Raw genomic sequence first — 27,918 nt, 5'->3', positions numbered from 1 at the left:
AACTGGAAATCTTTCCTTCTCCCACCCCAAGTCACCCTTCATGGGTGGGGGTGGGGCAGTGGGACGAGGTTGCAGGACCTTAGTCTGTGGAATTCAGGGAATGCGTCTGCATGTTACACAGATTTAGGCTGCTCAAAACTATTTTCAAAGCTTCCAGTTTCTCAGTTTTCCTTTTTAAACATCCTGACAGGCTTCATCTGTTTTTTGTCTGGGGCAAGGGGTTTTTCCACTACAGTAGGATCATAGATTTAGAGCTGGAAGAGACCTCGAAGGTCACCTAATACAATTCTACATCCCCCCCCCCTTTTTTTTTTAACAGATGAGGAAACTAAGGTGGTGTGATCGATCACGTGGCTCTTCCACCTTGTTTAAAGGGGCGGTAGCAGGATTTGAACCCCGGTCTTCGTGATTGCGTTTGATATGATAGCCAACAAATCATACAATACAGCAGCCCAGCTGCTCATCGAAAAAAGAGCAAAAGTTAACTCCTATTCTCCGAAAGGAGAGCGCGGCTTTTTTCTGCTTCGAAAAACGGGTTCAGGGGCGGAAGCTGCGAGGGAAGGGGAGAGAGCGGAGGATACACAGGCCACAACCGTGCATCCAGCAGCGAGAGGTCCAGGGCTACTAGTGACTCGCAGCAGATTTCAGCTACTGACTTCAGCACACGCTGCCTCCTCTCGCCTCTTTCCCCAAGTTTAGGAAACTCGAGCACGTACCCATTTTCAGTGCCCATTACCCTTATCCTCCTTCCCCTCCTCCCCCTCTTCCTCTATCCTTAGTGCCTCAAACCCTAAGGCGGCGAACCAAGCCGGCCTAAGCCACAGTTCTCTCCCCTCCCCCGGGCGCACGGCGGCCAATGGGAACGCTGCGCACGTGACGAGCTCTGCCTGCGATGACCTCATCCCTGGTGTGGGATGACGTCAAATTCAAGATGGATGGAATCACAGCGGCGGCGGCGCCCGCGAGCTAAGCGTCAGCGGACCTAGGCCCGTGGTCCGACTCCGAGCTAAGGGTCGGTGAGTAACCGCCAGATCTCTTGCTCTCTGAAAACTTCGGGGGTCTGTAGTCGCTATTAGCCTCCCAGTAAAACACGGCCTTTCCTGACGTAACTCTGAGGTGATCTCTCTTCTCTTCTCCCCCCCCCACCAGAGGGTTGCGGTCCCTCAGTACGCGTGCGCCCTGTGCTGGGTCACGCTGCGCATGCCCGTTGTCCCCTCTCAAGCGATTGTGTCTCTTTGCTGCGCACGCTCTGTACTGTTAACCTCGTTCTCCTTACTGCGCACGCTCTGTTCCCTGACTGAGTTTATACTTTTTTTTTTAATGAAGGCCCTTAACTAGCATTCCCTCACCCCCTCCACACTGTTTAAATGAATGCGACACTGTTCAGATGTCAGCGCACGTTCTTTGCGTAGAGTATTTGAAATGCCGCCCTGTAAAGAGCGCGTGTTCGCGTTCTAGGGAAGAGTTAATGTGTAATTATGTTACTGCCTCCCACCGATACCGCGGTTCTCTGCGGGGCCGGGCTATGGGGGCGTGGGAGCGGACCCCGGAAATAACAAGCATGCGGCCAATACCTAAGGTGATCCCCAAGGTTGTTAACCAGTTACCTTCCCCCTCTCCGAGCTGGGGCTCCTTCCCCACGCTCTCCATTTCGTCTTCCTCAGCTGCTGCTTAGTCTGCCCTAGTCCTGAGGCTGTGGGGTACGGCTCCCTGGTTCTCGGGGGGCGTCCGAGTGCGCCCCTGCCCCGATTAGAGCGAGAACCCGCTTCATTATAAAGACCTCCAACCGTAGAAATCCCATTGTATCCCCTTCGCCCAGAGCTGTGGCCAGCCCTAGCCGAGCACCCCCCCTCAGTCTAAGCAGTTCAAAATACCGGAAAAAGACGCCAGCAGATTGCTAAAAGGGATTCATATCTCTTGTTTAAATTCCCAGAGCCTAGAATTTTATTCCCTGGAGAATCAAATGGGAATTTTGGTGAAGCGAATAGCCGGGAGCCGCATAGCAGGCTCTGCAGGAACGCTCCCTTGGGAAACGTGTGTGCATGCTCTCGGGGAGACCTGGGACACTGGAGGATTTCATACCGAGCCTGAAGGGCCGGAGTAAAACTTTAAACCCCAGATACAAGATGTATCCAGAGCACTTATTCCTAAATGATGGGGGTGTGTTTGATTGTGTTGATGTAAACATCACACCAAAATCTTACTCTGAAGTCTCAGAAGGAAGTGGTCTACCTTGCTTCTCAAGGAGTTACAGCTCAGGCAAGTCTCACCTAGGTGAAAAATATCCCTGCACAGTGCAGCTGTTGGTAGATTATCTCTTTGGGGCATGAAGATCAGCCTGGAACAGTTTGGAAGGGCTCTTGAAGAAGTTGGTCGCAGAGAAGTGAAATTTATAGCTACTGCAGCTATGGATGGGTTATGGTCAAAGATCTTTGAAACAAGTAGGTATTATATCTGGAATTGTTAAGAGCCTACCTAGACATATATTGTTTAAGATGGAGATAATGTAGGAATCTATTTTTAAGGGGAAAATTTTTTTTAAGGTCTAAAGTCCATAAAAGCAATAAAATAAATCATCTATATTATGTAAGGATTATGGAAGGAAATTCTCTACGTCTTTTTATTAAGTTCATAATTCATAACATATCCACAATCTACTACTTTTTCAGAACAGGAAAGATGGAAGTGAGGATTTGACTAAGGAATTTGCCTCTTCTAAATATCAAGGGCTTCAGATTCCCCTAGACATTCATGATGAATTCACTGTTACTGATTTTTAATGTTATGTCTTGGCTTCCACTACCAAATCAAACCCAGATCCACAGAAGAAGTTAGTGATATTTAAATTAGTTCAGTTCTTTGGGGGTGTTTTTTTTGTGGGGGGTTATTTTATTACTCGGAGTCAGTTTTTCACTAACACTTGATTTTACTTCTATTAATGCTTAAATAGTTCTGAATATAGCAGCATTCAGTTTAAGCATATTAATGTACTTTCCAGAAATAATTCTGGTAGTTATAAGCTTATTTATATTATGTGATCACAACCAATTTAAGTATACAGAAAAAAATCAATATCTTAATTTTAAGTACTTTCCTGTACTTTTCAGGAAATGAACATTTTAGGTTTTTTCACTAATGATATTAGGCAAGATTAGGAAATGCAATGATTAGCACTATTGGCTAAAATGAAGACCTCATTTATATGGGTCATATTTTAAAAATTCACTCCACTAATGGTTCCTGGGGGGTAGGAAACTTAATGTTCCTGCCTAGATTTTGTGATAGAGACCAGGAAAGTTGGGAAAAGTCTGATATACACCCCAGAACTGGGGAGAGCAAATGTTAAAAGATTCAGAGGAATCCTAGGAACACCTCTTGGTTCAAAATTCCAAAGGACAGGGTAGCTGAGGATGGATAAAGAATATTTCAAGTAGGAAATTCTGAAAGCCTAAAGAAATACAATTCCTATCAGCAGGAAAAAGGGGGATTTTCTAAAGCAGGAATTCTTTTCTTGTATTATCAATACCTTTGTCTGGTGAATCCTAATTTTACTGTGTTTTGTCACCTACATTCATAATTGAAGGACATTTTAAGTTTCAGTTAGAGGTTAGTAAAAATAAAAATGTAATTATTACCACCCATCAAAGTTTATCAACCCCAGATTAAGAACCTGTGGTCCAAAGGAACCAATTTGGATGTAGAGGGAACTCGGCAAAAGGAGTTTAAAGTGGCATAGTAGAAAGGGCAGTGTGGGTCATCTCCCACCTGTGGCCTTGGGCAGTTTATTTAACTTTCCTGAGTCTCAGTTTCCTGTCAGTAAAACAGAAAGGTTAGACTAGATGTCTCTTCCATTCCTAGATCTGTTATCCTCCCTATAAATTCAGTCACCAGTTCAAACATTTATTAAGTGTTTTCAATGTACCAGGCATTGTTCTAGGTTACCATGATAAAAAGACAAACACAAAACAAACCCTGCCTTCCAGGAGTTTGCCCTCTGTTGGGGAGAAAGCATGTACAATCAGTAAATGTAAAATACACATAAAGTAACATTCACTGGGAGGTCACTAGCAACTGTGGCGATAGGGATATATGCCTCCCATGTGAGGAGATACTGAGTTGTATTTGAAGGAAGCTAGAGATTGTATGAAGTAGGGTGGTTATACATTTAAGATATGAGAAGAGAGACAGCAGGTGGAATGTTATGTATGATGACCAGCAAGCAGGTTGGTTTTGACCAACCAACTTAGTATTTAAAAAAAATAAAAAGCATGGAAAATAAAGTCAGGTAACAGAAGATGAATAAATAAATGCTTAATAAAATCCTATGAAAATAGTGCTAAAGCTTTGGGGAGGCTAGGTGGCGCAATGAGTTCAAACGCAGCCCCTCCCCCCTAAGTTAGCCACCCACACAAAAAAACTAGTCACATAACCTTGGGCAAGTTACTTAACCCCAATTGCCCTCCAAAAGGCAAAAAAAAAAAAAGTATTAAAGCTTGAATTGTAGCTGGTAAGGAAAGCTAAGAACAAGACAAAAAACATTTTATTAATACTGGGGAAAATAATATCCAAGAAAAGATAGGACTGCTGCTCACCTTGGATAAGATGATGATAACTGATGAGGGAGAAGGCAGAGCAATTCACATCTATTTTCTCTGCCAAAGAGAATATTCTTTGATTTAGAAAGACAAATATATCCAGGCCAATAAAGAGTTAAAACCCTATAAAAGCAAGGAGACTAGTAAGACAGTCCTTCTTAATGAGTTAAAATCAAATGACCTTGATGAACTACATCCTTATGTACTGAAAGAACTGACAAATATGATTGTTGAACTAGAAAGAACCTTAATATTAAAGATCATTACTATTAAAAAATTAGAAGACGGGCAGCTAGGTGGCGCAGTAAGTAAAGCGCTGGCCCCGGAGTCGGGAGGACCTGAGTTCAGTTTGGGCCTCAGACACATAACACACAAAAAACTAGCCGTGTAACCTTGGGCAAGTTACTTAACCCCAATTGCCCGCCAAAAGGCAAAAAAAAAAAAATAGAAGAGAAGCAGGTCTTTACTTACTTCTTACTTCTCACAGCTATGGGTAGGAGCTTTATTCTTTTTTTTTAGTAATATTTTCCACAGTTACATGTAAAGACAATTTTAACATGTTTTTCACATAATAAAATTTTTAAAAAATTACATGTAAAGATAGTTTTCAACATTTCATTTTTTATAAGATTTTGAGGTCCAAATTTTTCTCCATCTCTCCCTCCTCTCCCCACTCCCTAAGAGAGCAAGTAATCTCATATAAGTTATAAATATACAATCATGTTAAACATATTTCCATATTAAGTCATCAGAACAAAAGGGAAAAATCATGAGAAAGAAGATAAAAAAAGTGAAAATTATATGCTTTGATCTGCATTCAGATTCCATAGTTATTTCTCCATATCTATAGATACCGTGTTTCCCCGATAATAAGACCTATCCCGAAAATAAGCCCTCCCCTTACTGTGTAAGATTCCTCTAAAATAAGCCCTATTGAGATTGCTACTGTAGTGAAGGTGATCCCCTGCGCTACACACTACCTTACGGTACCCTCTGTATGCACCGTTCCCCCCCCATGAAATGCACGCCGCGCTCCGAGCTGCATCCAATCAGAGCTGCAGCAGTGAGCGCGTCATCCTGTTCTTTATTGAATTCATTATTGAATAAAGGTACATTTTTTTGTTCACATTTACCTGTTTATTAAAATTGCTGTCAATGTTCATTAAAATAAGCCCTCCCCTGAAAATAAGCGCTCTGGTGTTTTTCTGTCCAAAAAAATTAATAAGACAGTGTCTTATTATCGGGGAAACACGGTAGCATTTTCCATCATGAGTTTTTTGGAATTATCTTGGATTGCTGAGAACTAAGTCTGTCATAGTTGATCATCTCACAGTGTTCCTGTTTAACATGTATTTTTAACAGATTTTGAGTTCCAAATTTTTTCTCTCCTTCCCTCATTTCCCCCCTCCCTGAGAAAGTAAGCAATTTGATACAGGTTATACATGTTCAGTCATACAAGACATATTACCATATTAGTCATGTTGTGAAAGAAGACACAGATCCAATGAAAAAGAACCATGAAAAAAATACAGAAAATGAAAAATTAGGGCAGCTGGGTGGCACAGTGAATAAAGCACTGGCCCTGGAGTCAGGAGGACCTAGGTTCGGATCTGGCCTAAGACACAACACAGAAACTAGCCATGTGGCCTTGGGCAAGTCATTTAACCCCAATCGCCCTCCAAAAAGCAAAAAAAAAAAAAAAGAAAAATAGTATGCTTTGATCTGCATTCAAACTTCATCAGTTCTTTCTGTGGGGGTGGATAGCATTTTTCATCATGACTCCTTTGGAATTGCTTTGAATCATTGTATTGCTTAAAAGAACTATGTCATTTATAGTTGATCATAGTGTAGTAGCTAAGAATAGCTAAGTCATTCACTATTGATCATGGTACATTTTTGCTGTTATTGTGTATGGTGTTCTCATTCTGCTGACTTCACTCTGCATCAGTTCACATAAGTCTGTTGAGGTTTTTCTGAAACCATCCAACTCATTTTTTATTGTACAGCAGTATTCCATTACAGTCATATACTACAGCTTGTTTAGCCATTCTCTAATTGATGGGCATCCCCTTAATTTCCAATTCCTTGACACTACAAAAAGAGCTGCTATAAATATTTTTTATACAAGCAGGTCCCTCCCCCTAACCCCTTTTTAAAAATTTCTTTGGGTTACAGACCTAGTAGTTATATTGCTGAGTCAAAAGGTATGAACAGTTTAATAGCTCTTTTGTCATAGTTCCAAATAGTTCCAGATCCAACTCCAGAACAGTTGGATCAGTTCACAGTTTCACCAACAGTGCATTAGTGTCTCTGTTTTACCTTCGGACATTTATTATTTTTCTTTTCTGTCATGTTAGCCAATCGGATAGGTGGTACTTCAGAGTTGTTTTAATTTGCATTTCTCTAATCAGTAGTGATTTGGAGCATTTTCTTGTGTGACTATAGATAGCTTTGATTTCTTTATCTGAAAACTGTCTGTTCATACCCTTTGACCATTTATCAGTTGGGGAATTATTTGTATCTTATAAATTTGACTCAGTTCTCTATGTATTTGAGAAATGAAGTTTTTATTATAAATACTGTAAAAATTGTTTCCCAACTTTTTGCTTTTCTTCTTGGTTGCATTGGTTTTGTTTGTGCAAAAACTTTTTCATTTAATATATTCAAAATTGTCCATGTAGATCATGTAATGCTCTCTTTTGTTTGGTCATAAATTCTTACCTTCTCCATAGATCTGACAGGTAAATTATTCCTTGCTTTCTTAATATGCTTATGGTATTACCTTTTATGTTTGAATCATGTACTCATTTTGATCTTATCTGGGTATACAGTGTAAAATGTTGGTCTATACCTAGTTTCTGCCATACTGTTTTCCAGTTTTCCCAGCAGTTTTTGTTAAATAGTGAGTTCTTGACACAAAAGCTGGGGTCTTTAGGTTTCTAAAACACTAGATTACTATGGTCATTTATAGGTGCTTTATTCTTAACCAAAAGATGGAGGGAATTACAAAAGATAAAATAGATAATGTTGATTTAATGAAACTTAAAAGCTTCTGCACAGACAGAATTAATGCCTTTAGGAAAAGAAGGGGAAGGAGTTGAAAGGGAAAAGAAGCTTTGTCATAAAATTTCTTTTGATAAAGGTTTGGTGTCTGATATAATATAAACAATTTTTTGTGTGTATTTCTGTATGTATGTACATACATATATACACACATATGACCAAAAGCCATTTGCCAATAGATAAGTGGAAAAGAAGGGATATGAACAGTTCTAAAAGAATATCAAACTGTTAGCAATGATATGAAATGCTCCCAATCACAAATAATAAGAGAAATGCAAATCAAAGTAATGTTGAGGTCTCACTTCACATTCTGCAAATTGGCAAAGCTGACAAAATGTGGGAATAGTCTGTACTTAGCATGGTGGGTGTGCTACCTCCATAGATTCAGATCATGACCCATTTAATAGAAACTTTTGAGTTTTGATTAATGGAAGAATTTTTTTTTGTTGTTTTTTCTTTTAATATTTTTTTTTTGAAAAATTAGGAGTAATGACAGACTACCAAATATTTACTGTGTACAGGGCTGAGTGATGTGGGAGAAATGTTATAGGACATATGATCTTTGCTTGAAGACCTTATAGCTTAGGGAGATGTAACCAGATGGTAATTGAACATGGGTAATGTGCTAAGGTAAATAAGGTAAATAGCTGCTATGGGAATGACAAGTTTTGGAGACAGACCCTACCTACTGTGTTTTAAGAATATATAATCTTTTTTTTTTTTTTGGCCTTTTGGAGGGCAATTGGGGTTAAGTAACTTGCCCAAAGTTACACGGCTAGTTTTTTTTGTGTGGGTGTTAAGTGTCTGAGGCCGGAACCAAACTCAGGTCCTCCCGACTCCGGGGCCAGCGCTTTACTTACTGTGCCACCTAGCCGCCCCCAAGAATATATAATCTTACTAGAAAGATAGGTCATCTTTTTATTTAAAATAACATTACAAGGCATAAGTGAGAAGCACCAAATAAAGGGATCTCCAGAACTGCTTGGGGATTTTAGAAAAAAAAAAGAGAGAGAGCTTACTTTGGAGAGCTAGGGTAAGATTTAGTTTTTGTTTCTCTATCACCTTAATTTATATAGATGGAGATGTATTATAGATAAACATTTTATATATCCATATTTATATATTTCACCCTATCTGTAGAGGTAGATTTGTGTATATATATTTATGTACATTACACATAAATATATATGTGTACATATACATACACACACAAATATGTCCAGTATGGAAATATGTTTTATATGACTCCATGTGTCTAATTGAAATCATTGCTTATCTTCTCAAGGCATAGAAGAGGGGTGGGAGGAGGGAAGAAAATTTGGTGCTTAAAATTTTTTTTAACAAATGTTAAAAAATTGTTTTTACATGCAGCTGGGAAACAGGATATGCAGGCAATGGGGTATAGAACTCCATCTTGCCCTATAAAATAAAAATATATTTAAAATTTAATACATTTTTAAAAACCAAATTATACAGAAAACTATCCCCTGTAACAAAGAATAAGAAAAAAATTTTAAAGTAAAACTGACCAACTCATCTCATTTTGACATGTTATGCATACCTATAGTTTCCTACAGCAAAGAAGGGAGGGAGATATATTTTTTCATCACTTCTTCAGTGCTAAGCTTGGTAAAACAGTATTCAGTTTTGTTTTGAGTTATTTTGTTCCTTCCATTTACTTTTGTGTAATTGTTAGTATGTTTTCTTTTTTGCTGATTTTACTTTGCATCATTTTGTACTAGTCTGCCTATGCTTCTTTATTCTTTATATTCACTATTTCTTTTTAAAAATTATATATGTATGTATAAATATGTTTTTATAAAAAATAACCCAAAATCAGCCTTCTCACCTTCCTACCTTAAATACCACCCCCCCCCACTGAGAACAAAAGAAAAACAAAACCCTCATTTAAAATATACATAAGCAAGCAAAACAAGTTTCTGCATTGCCCACGTCCAAAAAAATTAAATGTCGTGTTGTATTCTGTATGCTGACTTCCCTCCATTAGAGGGTGAGTGGCGTGTTTTAACTTTAGTCCTCTGGAATCTTGGTTGACCATTTTTGATGATTGGAGTGCCTAAGTCTTAAAATTGATTTTCTTTACTGTATTGTTGTCTTTATATAAATTGTTCTGCTGGTTTTATTCACTTCATTCTGCATAATTTCATGTAAGTCTTCCCAGTTTTCTCTGAAACCATCTCTTTTATAATTTCCTTTTTTTTTTTTTAGCAGCTTGGGTTAAGTAACTTGCTCAAGGCTACACGGCCAGTTATTTCTGGGTGTGGTAGTAAGTATCTGAGCCAGGATTCGATCCCAGGTCATCCTGACTCTGGGGCTGGTGCTCTTACTCACTGCGCCACCTGGCTGCTCTGATAATTTATTACAATAATAGAATTGTTTCACATTTTTATGCCAAAACTGATTTAGCCATTCCCCAACATATAGATATGCCCTTAGATTCTTGTTCTTTGCCACCTCCAAAAGAACTATAAATATTTTTATATATCTTTGGCTTTTGTTTTACTTAGCACTTATCTACCCTTAATCTACTCTCCATATATTTCCCCATTCCCCCTTCTCCCATTTCCTTCAGAGGGGGACCAAGTGACTGTCCAGAGGGCAGTTGCAGGAATCTCTTTGTTGATGCTGAGGCAGGATTCTCCTGCTTTGCCCTGCTTGGATCTGGGTCATAGTCCTTGGGTAAGGAGCACTGGCATGGCAGAGCTTGTTGAGAATGTGGAGAGAAAGTCCTCCTCACAGTTCTGAGGCAGATGCCCAGAAGAAGCTCTCATAACAGCTGTGCAAAACCCCAGGAATTTGGGATGCAGCACTCTCCACTCTGGAAGCAGAGTTCTACCATAGCAAAGAGCTCAAGAGTCAAGTAATTTCCTTCCTATTTTTACTGTTGAATGAAATTTACTTCTACAACCTACTCTGTATATGTGTGTGTGTGTGTGTGTGTGTATGTGTGTATATTCTTCCCTCCATTACCAGTTCAAATGAGAATGAGGTTGAAGTGTCAGCTGCTTCCCCCCATTGCCTCTTCTTTGTTTGTTTAGATGTCCACTTGCATTATGTGAGATAAATTTCTCTAAATTATCCCATTCCCTTTTTATGTTCTTCCCCCCCCCCCACCTGCAATGTATTCTTCCCTTCTCTATCTTTTCTGTTCTTAAAGTCAGCAAGACACAGCGAAACTATTCCCAGGCCTTCTAATTATACTCTTTCTGTGATTTCTGATGATAATAGAATTCAGAGGATGCATGTTTCATCTTGCCATGTTTGAGTGTAAGCAGTTTATCCTTGTTTTGTCCTTTATTATATTCATTCATGTTTACTATTTTATGTTTCTGTTAACTTCTATATTTGAACTTCAAAGTTTTAGTGCAGCTCTAGTCTTTTCATCAGGAATGCTTGGAAATCCTCTATTTCATTAGATGTTCATTTTCCTCTCTATCATTATACTCAGTTTTGCCAAGTAAGTTATTTTTGCCTGTATGATTATGTCCTTTGCCTTCCAGGGTGCTATGTTCCAAGTTGTCATCTCTTTTATGTGGTGGCTGCTAAATCTTGTGTGATTCTGACTGACTTCTTGATACTTTCTGGATGCTTGCAATATTTATTAATTCATCCATTCATTTTTTTCATTCATTTATTCATTCATTGATTTATATAATTTTGTCTGTTTATTTAACCTGGAAGCTCTGGGTTTTGACTCTAATGTACTTGGGAGTTTTCATTTCAGGGGGTGTCCAATTATTTCAGCTTGTCCTCAGGATATAAGAGATCTGGGTAGTTTTCTTTAAAGATTTCTTGAAATATGATGTCTCTTCTCTCTCTTGTTTTTTTCTGGTTAGTGGTGTTTTAGTAGATCAGTAGTTATAAATTTTTTCCCTTCATCTGTTTTCCAGTACATTTATTTTTGCCATGAGATACCTTACATTTTCTTCTACTTTTTCAGTCTTTAGTTTTTGCTTTAATATTTCTTGTTGTCTCCTGGAATCATTTACTTTTATTTGTTCCATTCTCATTTTCAGGGACTTTGTTACTTTTGCAAGGAGTTGTAACTCTTGTGCCAAGCTGTTGATTCCCTTTCCAGTTCTGTACTTCTCAATCCTTCAGATTTTTCCTCAAGCATTCTTATTTCATTTATAAAAAACATTTTTTTTTACCTCTAAAAAAGAACTGAACTCTAAAAAAAAAAGCAACTTTTGGTTCATCTCTTCCTGGAAATCTAGTTGAATTTGTGTACAAGTTGTTTTTCTCAGAGGTTTGCTTGTAGATGTATTGGAGTAATTCTTTTCTTCTTCATTTTTGTTCTAGGGACCCTTGCCACCATGATTGCTTGTTCTTCCAGCTAGCTTCTTGGCTTTGGATTTGATATTAGGGTTGGGCTTAGAACACTTCTGCAGGGGACCTGTAAACTTTCAGTGTTTGCCAGTGTGAACTGATTTCTTTCCCCCTGGTCTGAGTTCTGCAAGTTTCTGGTCTCGCTTTTAGTCTGAGCAGTAATTAGACAGCTGCTAGATTCAGCCCCTGTCAGCCAACTGGAAAACTGCTGGTCCAGAGTGAAAGAACTGTAGGTTTGCCTTTGGTTTGAGATTCCTACCCTGGTTATTCCTTTGTAAACTTCAGACTGGGTTAGGCACGCTGCCATTACTTGCTTCTAAACTCCATTCTTTCTCTGTACACTGCCCAGGACCACACTGCTCAGTTCACTCTGAATTAGTGATCTTGAATGGGTAGCAGCCAGTTGGCACCTACCTGTCTGTGGCTCCTTGGTGTGATTCTGGGACCTTTTCTTGCCTTAGTGCACAACCTTTCATTGGGTGCTGGAGTGATCTGTGCATGAAGCTTTCCTGATCTGATATTATCTAGTGTCTAAGTACCTTTCAGTCTGTCTCTGCCAGTCTGGGCTAGAATTATGACTCACTGTGACTTATCTGGATTTCCCCTTCAGGATTCAATCTAGTGCATTTTTTTTTTAGGCTGATGGAAGGAATTTGAGTTGTATGGAAGGAGAGTGCTGCTTTGCCATATTGCCTTCACTTTGATATTGATTCTCATAATATAGGGTTCTCTACCCTGTAGACATCTTTGTTTCCAGATCTTTGGTACTATATTTTATATAGTATTATGTTTTATAATACTATATACTATATTTTGTAAATAAAAAGAGCTTCTGTAAGTATTTTGGTGTCTATGGGGCCTTTCTTTCTATCCTTTAACTCTTTAGGGTATATTTCTAGCAGTAGGATCTCTACAGTCAAAAGGATATGGACATTCTGGTCATATTCTTAGCATAATTTCAGATTGCTTTCCTGAAAGGTTAGACAATTCACAGGTCCATCATCAGTACAATAGTGTTCTTGAATTTTTATAGCCCCATCTAACATTGACATCCCAGTTTTTTCTTGTTCTTTGCCAATTTATATGAGCATTTTAAAATGTTTTCATTGATATCTTTTGTTTTTTATATCAATAGAGTTTTTCTCCCGCAGTCTGGCCTTTTCCCAGGAAGCTTTCTCTTTATAACAAATAATATTTTTTAAACCTAAAGAAAAAGAAGAAAAAATAATCAGCAAAACTCATCAGTATATTAAAAAAAGTCCAAAGCCACATGCAATGTACAATACTTATGGCCTTCCCACTTCCTCAGAGGAGTAATTTGGGATTGTTGTCTCTTATCTCTTCTTTCAAGCTATGCTTATTCTTTATAATTTTATAACATTCACGTTTTATTTTGTGGCATATGTGGATCTTTCCACTTACATTATAGTTATTGTGTCATATTGCTTGTTTTACTCACTGTTTTCTTGATTCTTCTTACTCAGTTCTTCATGAATTCATGGAAATTTTTGTACATTTCTCTGTATTCATCATATTCACCATTTCTTATAGCACTGAAATATCCCATTAAATTCATAATATAATTTTTCTAGGCGTTCTTTATGAGCATCTGCTTTGTTTCTAATAATTTGTTAATGCCAAAAAATGCTATTATAAATATTTCAGTATAGATGGGGATTTTATTATCGATGTTTTCCTTGGGGTATAAAACTAGTAATAAAATCTCTGGGTCAAAGGGATATCTTTGCCACTTCATTTGCATAATTCCAAATTGCTTCCCAGAATAGTTGTATCATTACAGCTCTACCAGCAATGCTTTTGGACAAAAATTTTGTTTTGCTTATCTTCCCATTACCCCTTCAACATTTTTGTCCTCTTTACCAATTTTCAGGGTGTGAAGTGTAATTTCAGTATTATTTTGATTTGTATTTACATTAGTGATTTGGAACATTCTTTTATGTGATTGAGAATACCTCTCAATTCTTCTTTTAAGAAATATTCATTCAGGGGAGGCTAGGTGGCACAGTGAGTAGAGCACAGGCCCTGGAGTCAAGTGGATGTGGCCTCAGACACTTAACCACACACACACACACACACACACACACACAACTAGCCATGTGACCTTGGGCAAGTCGCTTAACCCCAGTTGCCCTCTAAAAAGCAAAAAAAAAAAAAGAAGAAGAAGAAATGTTCATTCTTATCCTTTGACCATTTATCTGTTGTAGAATGACTTTTGGTCTTAAATATACTTGTTAATTTTTTATATACTTTGAATACCAAGCCCTTATCAGAGAAATTTCAGACAAAGACTTTTTTTTCCCATTTGTCTATTTCTCTTTGTATCTTAGATTCCCTTCTTATCTTAGAAGGAGCTGGTGGCTCAGTAGATGTAGTGCCGGACCTGGATTCAGGAACACCTGGGTTCAAATCTGGCCCCAGACACTTACAGGTCGTGTGGCTCTGGGCAAGTTATATAACTTATATTAGTCTCAGTTCCCTCACCTATAACATTAAGATAATAATAGTGTATACCTCCCAGGGTTATTGTGAGGATCAAATGAAACTATGCATAAGCTTTTCAGTTTCACCTAATCAAAGTTATCTAATGCTTCTATTTCTTGTTAGGTTAAGAGGTATTCTCTTCTACCAGTTGCTGTAACTGCTATATGATTCACTACTATTCCAGTTTTTAAAATAGCATTAACTTTAATATTAAGTTCACATATCCATTTTGTGAAATATTATGTAAGATATTTGTTGGTCTGAGCCTAACTCCTTCCAGACTACTTTATTGTTTGGCCAGACTTTTTTTTTTTTTCCAAAATCAAATAAGGAGAATTTTTCTAAATAATTTATGTTTTCTGCTTTACCAGATACTGGATTATTAACTTCCATTGTTTTTTATTTTCCATTGTCTAGTCTGTTCTTTTGATCTCCCTCTCTATTTTTTAACCATTACCAGATAATTTGGATTACATGCTGCTTTATAAGATGGATTGAAGTCTAGAAGTGCTAATCAGCCTTTATGTTTATCTCTTTTCGTCATTTCCCTTGATATTCTAGATCTTTTGTTTTTCTAAATATAAATTATTATTATTTCATTAAGTTCTATAAAGTATCCTTCTGATAATTTGATTTGTATATCTTTAAAAGTATAAACTTTGGTACTATTTCAGTATTTTCTTAAACTGGCACTGTCCTAGCCACAAGAATTGAGTATTCCTCTAGCTATTTTAGTTCTTTATTTCTTTAAGTAGTACTTGTAAGTAAATCTGTATGTCTTTTGTGTGTTTTGGTCAAGACACTTTATGCATTTTGTAGTTATTTAGAATGGGATTTCTCTTTATTTTATTGCCTCTTGAATTTTATCTGTTACATAGAAATGCAGTGGGGTTTTTTTGCTTTTTTTTTGGAGGGGGGATGGTAGGGCAATTGGGGTTAAGTGACTTGCACAAGGTCACATGGCTTGTTTTGTGTTAAGTGTCTGAGGCTGGATTTGAACTCAGGTCCTCCTGACTCCAGGACCTGTGCTCTATTCACTGCACTACCTAGCTGCCCCAATGCAGTTAATTTTTGAAGGTTGATTTTTGTAGCCTGAAATTTAGCTGAAGCTATCAGTTGTTTCAATTAGTATCTTTCCTGATTCCCTAGAATTTTTCAAGTATACTATCATATTATCACCCAACAAGGATGGTTTTATCTCTTCTTTAACTCTCTTTATGAATTTAATTTCTTTCTCTTGGCTTACTGCTATTGCTAATATTTCCAGAATCATATTAAATAATAGTAGGGAGAGTGGGCATCCTTGCTTTACTCTTGTATTTATTGGAAAAGTTTCTAGTTTATCCAGTGATAATTGCTTTTCATTTTTGAAGTCCCTCTATTCCTATATTTTATAGGGTTTTGTTTTTGGTTTTTTTTTTTTTTAAACAAAGTATTTTTTTACTTTGTCAAAGACTTTTTCTGTATTTGTTGAAATGAATATATCATTAGTCATTGATAAACATTAAGTGCCCACCACGTGCCAGGCACCGTGTTAATTGCTGGGGATAAAAATATGAAAAAGAAAGATGGTCCCTGACCTGAAGGAGCAAAAAGAAAGTAGAGAAGGAGGTTAAGAGGAGATACCTGTTGGGATCATGGTGGAAAAGTCAAAGAAGTCCAAAACAAATGCGACTGGAGAGGTTAAAGCAGTGCAAAATGAGTGGGGGTGGGGGGTGGGGGAGGGAATGAGGAGATGTCTTGTTATTTTCCCTCTCCTTATATGGAAGAGTTTATGTTTCCCCTACAATCAAAGGGACAGAAAGTATTGATGAGGTAACAAGGCTGATTTGATCTTTCAAGATCATTAGATTTCCCAGTGATGAGTTTACTGGGAGCTTGGTGAAGGAGTCAGAACTCTAAAATGAGCATAGCTATAATGAGAAATAAGATGTCTGCATAGGTTAATCATGTGGCTTTGGACGTTTTTGTTTTTAATGTGATTTATTATGTTGATTTTTTCCTAATGTTGAAGCATTCTTTCATTGCTAATGTAACTCCAAGTTAGTTGTAATGAATTATTTCTTGGATAAACTGCTGTGGTTTGTTTGACAGAATTGTTTAAAAATTTTTAATCAGTATTCAGTAATGATATTGGTCTGTAGTTTTTCCTTCTGTGTTTTATCCTTCCCCAGTTTTTAGGTATTAGGATTGTATTTGTCACAAAAAAGAATTCTTTATGGGATACTTTTTCAGTTTAAAAAAATGTGTAGTATGGATTCTGTTTGTCCTTTAAAAGTTTCGATAAGCTTTTCCTGTGAATTCATCAGGACCAGCAGAATTTTTGTTTTTAGTAGTGCCTTTGCATATGTTTCAATTTCCTTTTTTGAGATAGGGCTACTTAAGATCTTTGTTAAAATCTTCTGTTATTTTAGGAATTTTTAGTATTTGAATGTATTCCTCTATTTCTTTTGTTTTTTCAATTTTGTTAGCTTCAGTTATGATTTATTTCTTCTGATTGCATCTTATTTGCTCTTTTATTGATTATATTTTCTGCCCTCTAATTTTTAGTCAGAATGGCTTAACATAAATCATTTTATCAGTCTTTTTTAAAGAAGCAGTTTTGTTTCTAGTTATGTGTTTCTCTAGTTTTCAATATGCCTTCCTTTGTATTTATTTTAGGTTCATTTGTTAGCTTTAGAATTTTTAAAAATGCAAATTCAGTTAATTAATCCTCTCTTTTTCTATCTTCTTAATATATATTTGTAGGGATATGCTTTTTTCCCTGAGGACTTCTTTTGCTGCATCACAGAAATTTTGGTATGTTTCATCATTATAATTTTCTTTCACATAATTATTAATTGTTTCTATGGTTTGTTCTTTAACCCAGTTATTTGGGATTTTATTGTTGTGTCTGAGTCTCTTTGGTTCTTTGTCTTTTTTTTTAACTGAAGAGGCAAAGTACTGTTCACAGTACCTCTGAATTAATTACTATATTTGTGTTATGGACTCTAAAGGATATGTTTGCTATATACATGATCAATTTTTGTAAAAGTTCTATGTGGTGCTGAGAAATATATATAGTCTTCTGCAACCCCATTTAAAAGATGCATAAGCTATCATTTCTAGATTTTCCAGCAATTTGTTTAATTCTGTATTTCTCTTCAGTGTATCTTTCTGTTAAACTTGTCCAAAAAATGAGAGAGGGGCACTGAAATTTCTTGGCATTATTGTGTCTTTGTATTCTTATAGCTCCATTACTGTTTCCTTTATAAATTTAGATGTAAAGACATTTGGAGCATATAAGTTTAATACTGATAGAGGTTTATTATCTTTGGTTCCTTTCTGTATAATGTAGTTTCCTCATTTATCTCCCATCCCTAGTCCCCCTTTTTCTGAATATTTATTTTTGCTTTGATTGCATGGTTGCAACTCCTGGCTTTTTAGATTCAGTTCATGCATAGCAATTTTTTTTTTCAGTCCCTTATTTTTATTCTCTGTATAGCTTTGTTTTAAAAATTGTAGGGTTTTGTTTTGTTTTTTTTTAAAAGCAATCAGGGTTAAGTAATTTGCTCAAGGTTACATGGCCAGGTGTTTCTGGGTGGGTAATAAGTGTGTGAGCCCCGGATTCGATCCCTAGGTTATCCCGACACTGGAGCCAGTGCTCTTACTCGCTGTGCTACCTGGCCGCCCCAGGGTTTTGTTTTCTTATCCAAACAGTCATTTTTAAAAATTGGGTTGTTTTTAAGTTGTGGGAATTAGTTTTATATTTTCATGCATTTGTCTCTATTATTTTTTCAAGTCATGATTTTTTTTCTCATGTTATAAAAACAGTACTGTGCCTCTTCAGTTATTTTAGCTTATTTTTTTTAATGTGACCTATTGATACTGTTGCCCTCACTCTTGAGCTCTATCTCCTTCCCATTTGTTACCCTTTGAAGTTTTATTTGTTTCATGTTTCTTCTATCTGTTTATTTAAATCTCTTCTTTCTTTCCTCTCAATTATATAAGAGTAATATAGAATTATGTAGAATTCCCCTTTCTCTGCTCCCCTTTTATTTGTTTTTGTTGGTTAATTTTCAAAATTTCATTTTCTGAGCCTTTTTCTATTCCCTTACTCTCCTCATTTATTTTCCCTTTATGTCTCCTCTAGAATTATATACTTTGATTATGTTCCTTATACTTATTTAGTTTTTTATTCTTTGTATTCCTCATGGAATTATTATTATTGTTATTATTTTGCTTTTTGGAGGGCAATTGGGTTAAGGGACTTGCCCAGAGTCATATGACTGGTAAGTGTGTCAAGTGTCTTTTGAACTCAGGTCCTCCTGACTCCGGGGCTGGTGCTCTATTCACTGTACCACCTAGCTGCCCCCAGGAATTAAAATTTTTAATCTATGTATTTATAAGTGGTTTAAGTAGTACTTTGTAAGTAAATCTGTATGTCTTTTGTGTGTTTTTGTAGATTGACCCCAACATACTTTATGCATTTTGTAGTTATTTGGAGTGGGATTTCTTTTTATTACCTCTTGAAGTTTATCTGTTACATAGAAATGCAGTTAATTTTTGAAGGTTGATTTTTGCCTTCTTGAGCTGGCCCCTTTTTCTCTTGTGCCTCACTCACAGGAAAATACCAATTCCTGCAAGTAATAGAGAGGATATTGCCTTCTAATAGGATTCTTCTTTTTCCCTGATTATGCAATTCATTATTGACCTTTGCCCTCCTCTTAGCCATTTTTTCCCCTTCCATTTGCCTCAGTCTTCTCTGGGTCCACGCCCTTTCACTCTTCTGCATGTCAGTTGCTCTCAGGGGCTGTGATTCTCCTTTTCTTGGGGTAGGATGAGTGGTCTCTATAGGTACTAAATCCCTGCAGATAATAACCTTTATAAGGTCCTCATCTCCTTTTACAGATCTTTCTTTACCCATAGTGATTATTTATCAGTGGTAGCCCCCTGCCTCTATTTAAATAACTTTTCTCCTTTTCTTTTCCCAGTTTTAATCCCTTTTTTACCTTTACCTCTTCTCCTTTAATCTCTTCTTCCTGAGAGACAACAGGAGTTATTTGCCCTTTATTATTAGCCTTTGACTTGATTAAGGCACATTACATATTATCTGCTATCTTTTTCCCCTCTTGTTTTTATTCATGCTCACATTTTGTAATTTAGTCCCACCAAAAAAAAAAAAAAACCAAACCCAAAACATTGAAGCACTTGTAGATAGGGTGTTGTGCAGTCTAGTCCATGATGCCTCTGGTCTGTTTCTCTACCCTCACTTATATATGATTTCTGCTTTCACCCTTGTCTCTGTGTATATTTCAAAAAAAAAAAAAAAAAGTCTCTTAATGGCCTTTGTTATTATTGTGTTACTGTTGTCCCTGGTTCTTCTATTAGTTTTACTCTTGTATTTTTGTTACTTAGGACATTTGTGAAACAAATAATTCTCTTCTCATCTGGTTTTTTTCTGTTAATGTTTTGGATTTCTCTATTTTTGAAGTCCATCTTTTTTCACATATGTTTAGGTGCAGATTTGAGCGTAAATCACCTTGGGCAGCATGTTGACCTCCATTGCTCTTCAGAATACATTATTCCATTATCTCCTATGTTTTCTAGATGCTGTAGAAGAATCTTTTGTTACTTAAATTGCCTTTCTTTTTTATTTGAAAGTCTTTCTCCTGATCTCTTACAGAGTCTGTCCTTTCTCAAAATAATTTTAAAATTTAGCCATGCATTGGCATTTGCCTTGTATTTCTTTCTTTTTTCTGGAGATAGCCTTTGTGTTTTTTGCTTTGCACTTTATTTTCGTGTACTGAAGTTCTGGACAGTATCACTTGAATTATGCTGTTCAGGTTTTTTGACTTGTCCTGTTCTTTTAGGAGACCTATGATTCTTTTTTTTTTTAATAAATTTATTTTTACTTTTCAACATTCACTTACATAAACTTTCAATTTTCTCTACTTCCTTTCCTTCCCCTCTCTCCAAAAGGTATGCAGTCCAATATAGGCTCTACATACACATTCTTATTAAACATGCTTTCACATTAGTCATATTATATAGGAGAATTAGAACCAATGGGAAGATGCATGAGAAAGGAAAAAACCAAACCAAAAAAGAGCAAATAGTATGCTTTGATCTGCCTGCAGACTCCATATTTCTTTCTCTGGATATGGATGACATTTCCCATCATGAGTCTTTTAGAGTTGTTTTAGGTCCTTGCATTGCTGAGAAGAGCTAAGTCTATGAAAAGTCAGTCATCCCACAATGTGGCTGTTACTGTTTACAATATTCTCTTGTTTCTGCTCACTTCACTCAGCATCAGTTCATATAAGTCTTTCCAGGTTTTTCTGAAGTCCTCCTGCTTGTCATTTCTTATAGCACAATAGTATTCCATTACATTCATATACTACAGCTTGTTAAGCCATACCCCAGTTGATGAGCATCCCCTCAATTTCCAGTTCTTGGCCACTACAAAAAGCTACGAGAAATATTTTTGTACATGTGGGTCCTTTTCCCATTTTTATTGTCTCTTTGGGATACAGCCCTAGAAGTGGTATTGCTGGGTCAAAGGATATATACACTTTTATAACCCTTTGGACGTAGCTCCAAATTGCTCTCCAGAGTGGTTGGATCTATTCATAACTCCACCAACAATGAATTAGTGTTCCAATTTTCCCACATCTTCTCTGAACCCTATAGTTCTTAAGTTGTCTTTATACTTCCTCTCTTTGAGATCAAGATGTTTTGCTTATATGAAAAGCATGCTTTCTTTTAATGTTACTTCTTTTTTCTTCTCCCTGATTTTTCTTCACTTCTATATATTTGCATTCCTAATGAGTTTGCTTATGTTTATTTTGTGAGATGTGGCATTTACAGCTTAAAGTTTTTTCATTTTGCCAATTATTTCCATCGTGCAGCCCGTAATTTCTGCTCTAATAATTCTAATTTCTCTTTTAAACTACTCAGGAACAGCATTCTGTGGTTGCGTGCTCTCTTCAAAATCTGCTGGGTCCTCTGCCTAATCAGGTATTCAATAATTTTCTTTTATTCTACACTATTTATTTATAGATACCAGAACTCTGGGACCATTATTACCTTCTTCTGTGAATGTTTTCTCTGTCGATTTATCTCTTTATGTTCAAGGTCATTATCTTCCTCTTGAGATTTTTTAGTAATTTTAGTCTTTTTTCCTTATTTTTTCCTATTGTTCTCTTCTTGAGTCCCTCCCTTCTGATGCTTCCCTAGAGGCTAGATCCTGAAGCATCTCACCCTCTTCTCACATTGGGCAATTCATAAATCAGTAGTCTTGGTCTCTGCCCCAAGTGACTTCAGAGAGGATAAAACTGACCCCAGCTGGATGCTGGGCTCTTTTCTTCCAGTTTAGTGAATTGCCACATAGTTTCACACATATGTCCTGTCCTCGTGTCCTCTGTTCCTTAGTTCTCTGGCCTGGTGGCATGTAGTACTATTACACTGTTCCCATTGCAGCCTAAACAAATTTCTGTCATTTGGATTTTGTATCTCCCCAGCAATGGTTATTGGGTGGGGTTAGGTGTAGAGTTGAACTCTATTTTCAGTGCAGATTCTAGACCTGCACTTCCTCCTTCCACTCTGGCCAGATATAAAATGTTGCCATGGTGTTGACTATCATGGCCTGAGCAAGTTTCTGCCATTTAGAGTTGGCATCTCTGAAGCACTGGGAGGAGATAGGAGGCCTGAGTGGCATTCTATTGCAAACCTGTGAGTTTGGTCAACTTTTGCAGCCTTACTGGTAGAAGTGTGGTAGGAGGTGGGGGAGAGGGGTCCAGTGATGAGTGAGTTCAAGTTAGGCATTTGTTCATAAAGGTTTTATCTTTTTGTGGTTCTTGGTATCCTAGATTGTGGATACCGTTAAAATTGTTTTATCTCCAGCATAGATTTTTCAGTTTTAGAGAGGCTTGAGAGTTAAATAGGATTAGAGAAATTGATTCCATCTAATTAAAACTGAACATTTAAGAATAGGCAGTATTTGAATGGGAGAATGGACTTCCAAAATGGGAGAATGACATGAACAGAAGATAGGTTTGGGGAACACTTAGAGTATAAGTTTTAAGTGAGAAAGGAAGAAAAAAATAGGTTAGAGCAGATAGTAGAGTGACTTTAATGTCAAGCCTTTAATTGCTTTACTGTACTTTAATTTGTAGGTAGTGGATATCTATTTTTGATCTGGGGAATGACCTGTATATTGGGGAATAATAATGTGGGGAATAATATATATTCATTTTTAAAATAATATATATGAATAATATATATTCATTTTATAAATAATTTTATTCATTCATTTTTGCAAGTATTTATTATATCTCTTCAACTCCATCCCCCTACTTCTGCTGAATAATTTTTTTAAATAATGAAAATGCTCATAACAAATATGTATAGTTCCTCAAAACAAATTTCCACATTGGCTAAGTTAAAAAATATGCCTCAGTTTGCATTTTAAGTCCTTTACCTCTGGCAGGAAGTGGGTAACATGTTTCATTTTAATTTGTCTAGAATCATAGTTTATCACTGTATTAATTATCATTCTAAAGTCTTTCAGAATTGTTTTTCTTTATTATGTTACATAAATTGTTCTCCCAGTTCTGTTCATTTAGTTCTGCTTCTGTTTATAGAGGTCTTTACAGTTTCTTCTGAAACTGTCCATTTTGTCAGTTCTTAATGGCTCATTTTATTATATTCATTTCAATATTTGTTTACTTGATTCCCAATAGGTAGGCACCTTCCTAATTTCCAGGTTTTTCTTTGCTATAGTAGGCATTCATTTTGTCAAATAGTGATTTTTTTTCCCCCAGTAGTTAGGAACTTTGGATTTATTGAGCACTAGGTTAATTACTGTGCTCATTTTTTTTCCCTGTATGTACCTATTCTGTTCCACTGATAAATCTCCCTATTTCTTACTTAGTACCAAATTGTTTTGATTTTTACAGCTTTGTAATACGTAGTCATTCCTTGACATTCATAGAGGTTAGGGGTATAGAACCCCAAAAATGTGAAAACTCCTGAATACCTAGGCCCCGCCCCAAATCTTTATTTTTAATTCTGATCATATTTATTTAACACAAAAAGAAGTAAAACAATGTACTTTACCCATAAAAAGTTACAGTTTCTGCATGAAAGAGATTGGTATCTCATACACTATGTAAGAATCTTTGCAGCTCCCAGTGTAGCTTCAGCAGCTGCTTCACAGATTTCATACGAGATAGATCAACTGTAGGAGAAAATAACATGATTAATTCTGGATGGTAGAGAGACAAAGAGGTAGTGTTCCCCAAAAGTGCACAACTCATAGTTTTTTAGCACACTAAAACTTTTAATAAAATTTAACTGTTTAAAATAAATTTTTGTATACTTATGGTAGTAAATGATAAATTAATAATATACAATATTTATGCATTCATGACTTGATAATTTTTTAAAAATTTTCCTTCCATATGTGCTTTGTCCATGATTTTCCATAGTATGCTGTAAATCTCCAAAAATTACCATTTAATTAGTGATGGCCAACCTGCTAATAAAACCACAAATGTGAAACCTGCAAATGTCATGGAATGACTGTAGTATGAGATCTAGTACTGCTAGGCTCCCATTTTCCATCATCTTTTTTTATTTTTCATTTATTTTATTGGTTTTTTTTCCATTTATTCTGTTGTTATTCTTGACCTTTAGTTCTTCCAGGTGAATTTGGTTATTGTTCTTTCTGACTCCGCAAAGTAATTCTTTGGTAGTTTGATTGGTGTGCTGCTGAATAAGCAAATTAATTTAGGAACTATTGTCATTTTTATTATATTGGCCTGGCCTGCCCATGAGCAATTAATACTTGGCCTTTTCCGTTGTTTTTCACTGGCACAACAGTTGAAATTCTAAGACTACTAATAGAATTACAGTTATTGTGAACTCTTTAGTATATTCTTATATCGTATGGAAAACACGTGAAACACATGCATCCTAGTTCCGAGCTAGAAATAGTTTCTTTTTGCCTTTCCCCAAAATGAAGTTTCTTGTCATTGTCATTCAGTCGTATCAGACTCTGTGGTGCCATTTGGTGTTTTCTTGGCATGTGGTTTGCTATTTCCTCCTCCAACTCATTTTACAGGTGAGGAAATTGAGGTAAACAGGTTAAATAACTTGCCCAGGGTCACATAGCTAGTAAGTATTTGAGGCTGGATTTGAACTCATGAAAATGAGTCTTTCTGATTCCAAACCCAGTGCTCACTCTATCTTCTGTACCACCCAGCTGCCCTCAAGTGAAACTTACTAATCCATTAAAAATTAAACCCTTTTTAAAAAAAAAATCATATCACATCTTTATCCTATTCCCTCTTTGAGGATATATGTTATACATGAATATATGACTGTTAGGCCAGTGAGTAAGGAGGTGGCAAGTCTAAGAACTAATTTCCTTAGTTATTTGCATAAGGAAGTTGAGACAAGTAATGGTCACAAATTCAGAAGACTAAAATAAAAGCAATAGAATCCTATATTCTTGTGTAGTGCCAATGCAGTATTCACAGCAACTGTAAATATGCCAGCATAGTTCTCAAAAACAAAATATGACATACTCTCCATATAGACAGCAGAAGCAAAACATTTATGCAGACACCAGGAAACCAAATCCCAGCACCAGGAAACCAAGTCCATCATAGCACCATAGAAGTTAATAACCCACAACGCAGCAGAGAGCCACACCATGCTTTAGCCTTCCCACAAACTAACACTCATAAGCCTAGCTGTCTCCCTGGGTGCGTTCTCTGTCTCCCACCATCTAGCTGCTTTGACTCCCAGCTTCCTGTGAGCTCTGCTCCACCCTTCGGCAAACTCCTCCCACCACAGGCTCCATGTGATTACATTCAACCTTTTAGGGGGCAGGGAAGATGTCCAAATTCCCTTAGGTCTATTAAAGGGCAGGGAAGATATTCAAATTCCCATTACCACTACACCTTGGCATCCTGTCATAATATTTTAGACAAGTTCTCCTTAGTACATTCTTGTAGCACCTCCTTTCACGAAGTGAATAGATTTTTTGACCTTACCAAGGCTGAAGATCTAGAGGACATGGCAAGTCACTAAAAAACTTTCTCCAAGTCTAATTAATTGTTGTCATTATTTATTTTAAGGCAAAGTATACCGATTTTTTTAACCATAACAAGAAAAGTCTCTAATAAGTGAGTTCAAATTCATAATTTTATAGCATTCAAATTGAAAGAGGAGTTTTTCTAATGATACAGTCAAATTACCCAATTAACATTTCTTATACCATGGTTTCTCAAAAATCTTAATGTGAGAAATTATTAGCACAATGCCAACATGAAACAGTATTTTTAGACATAGACACAGCAATTATTGCCTATCAAGTAACATTAATCTAGTTGAATGTATTTCTGAATTAGTATTAAAAAATAATTTCATTGTCTTTCAGTTTAAGCATTCTATACTTCAGAGACCAGTACAGATTAATTTTGATCCAATAGATTCAGTTATAAAGGTGGCCAAAAGTATTACCATTTAGGTCATGAATTAACTACTGTGAATAGTTATTTTTCCCAGTTAAAGGAAGTACCTGTTTATTGGGGTGACAAATTTAGCATTAGAATTGCAATAATTGTAGACATTGGGGAGAGACAATTTGGGTATGAAACCTCAATTAATTTAAGTATGTATGCAATATTTCAAAATCAAAAGATGACTCCCTGGTATTTGTGCTCTGTCTCTGTGTGTGTGTGTGTTTAAACTGTTAAAAATATATATATATATATTTTTTAAAACAGAGTTTAACCAGACTGGAGTTTTCATATTAGGAGTAAGTTCAACAGCCTATACTGCTTTTTTTTTGAGCAGAGTGTAATCAGACTAGAATTCTTGTATCAGGAGTTGATTTGATTAGGAATAATTTAACTTCCAAACCGACTGCCAGTTTTTACAAACCAGAATTATCAGAACCAGACCAGAGTTACTAGAACTTGAGGGATCCCATAAAGATTAGTGACTATTCAAGTCAACACCATCAGATTTATATCACTAGTGATAGGGATTGTGGTGACCTCTCGAGATTTTTATCAGACCAGACCAGGACTATTCAGGAATTTAGACAGGGTAGCAAAGGCAATATAGTAATTACCAATGACAGACAAACATTCAGATAAGTACACAAAACACTACCTGTGGAATTTTTCTAGATAGTACTGCAACTTTACCAGTCTCTCTCTTTTTCCTGAACTTAAATCTCCTGAAGCAAAATCTACTTTGTAGTAGGTGCTTAAGGGTTATTGCGGTGGAAAAGTTGATCTTGATTGAACCTAGTCTGTCTCATCTGGGGTCATCAGTAATTGAGATAATTATCTTAGAGTCTATTGATAATATACTGCTGTGTCATAAGAGAAACCATTCTTTTCCTATATGTCATAGATAATAAAGTGTTAGCTATATAGATAGTTCCCAACTTCTGAATGGGTTATATTCCAGAAGTTTGCCCTTAAATTTGTTTCTTAGACCTTGGAATTCTTTTTGCTTTAAAAACAATGCTATAAATGGTAGGCTCCTAATCTAAGGCAAAAAAGTTTATTTAACACATAATGGAACTGAATTGCAGTTCCAGTAATACTAATTTGAGTTTGGGATGCTGGGAGCAGATGACAGGGGAAGGAAAGAGTGCCTTCTTCCCCATACTTGGTTGTAGAGTTAGCCCAAGATAAACTTGAAATAGAGTATATGTACTTTTTTCTGTACACCCCATCTGCTCCCAAGAGACCTTTTTCTCTGGTTTTCAGTATCACTGTTGCATCCCTATTTCTCTTCCCCACCACTGCTGCACCCTACCCAGACTTGACCATTTGCAAAGTGTTTCTGTACTCTAAAATTGTTTCTCCTTAACTTCCTTCCCAAATAAAAATTTCTCTTTCCAAAATGCAATTGATCTTAGTTTGGTGTTAAGAAAGTAATTATTTACTTGATACTAAGTGGTAAATGACTAATTGTCCTTCAGTCCTTTCAGAAGTGTTTGCATTTTTCAGATAGTGAAACAAAAAAGTGAAAAATTTCAGATTGATTGATTGAAGAGTGCTACTACATACTGTATAAGGATGTGCCTGTGGGCATTTGTTCTTCTAAAGCATTTTTCTTTTTATAGCTTTCCTCCTCATTTTATTTCTGAAGTTTCTAAAAGCCCCAAGTATGTTTCCAATGAAACATATTTTTCCAACCTGTTTCCAATAGTTAGATGATAAAAAGTAAGGGAATTGTCTCGAATTGTCTAGGGTAGAGTAAGGGTAGTTGTTTGCATATATGGGCCATTTGTAAATTATGAACTTTCTGTATTCCCAATTAAATAAAGCTGAAGTTTCGAATACCTACCATTGGTTTTATTATGTCTGAAACAGAAGAATTCATTGAAGAGAGTAAT

At 36.3% G+C, this 27,918-nt stretch overlaps 1 protein-coding gene across 8 annotated transcripts in view; it reads left to right on the top strand.

Annotated features, from left to right (window-relative positions):
- Positions 1-404: 404 nt before the first annotated feature.
- The window catches only part of ZBTB21 (zinc finger and BTB domain containing 21), a 46,014-nt gene continuing 18,500 nt past the window's right edge, over positions 405-27,918 (top strand). For 2 of the 8 annotated variants that reach the window (XR_011165813.1, XR_011165814.1), the window contains exons 1-3: positions 416-1,016; positions 17,259-17,309; positions 21,450-21,509. The gene's annotated coding sequence lies outside the window, so the exon portion shown is untranslated. Of the gene's footprint in view, positions 1,017-17,258; positions 17,310-21,449; positions 21,510-27,918 lie in introns of all 8 variants that reach the window. The other 6 variants (XM_069074880.1, XM_069074879.1, XM_069074884.1 and 3 more) reach the window with 6 other exon arrangements.

This window comes from Petaurus breviceps, unplaced genomic scaffold, assembly GCF_028583685.1.
Source record: "Petaurus breviceps papuanus isolate PSGF00001 unplaced genomic scaffold, PetGlider_PUasm1.0 90897, whole genome shotgun sequence".
Classification (NCBI taxonomy): domain Eukaryota; kingdom Metazoa; phylum Chordata; class Mammalia; order Diprotodontia; family Petauridae; genus Petaurus; species Petaurus breviceps.
This window is presented reverse-complemented; position numbering and strand designations above follow the sequence as displayed.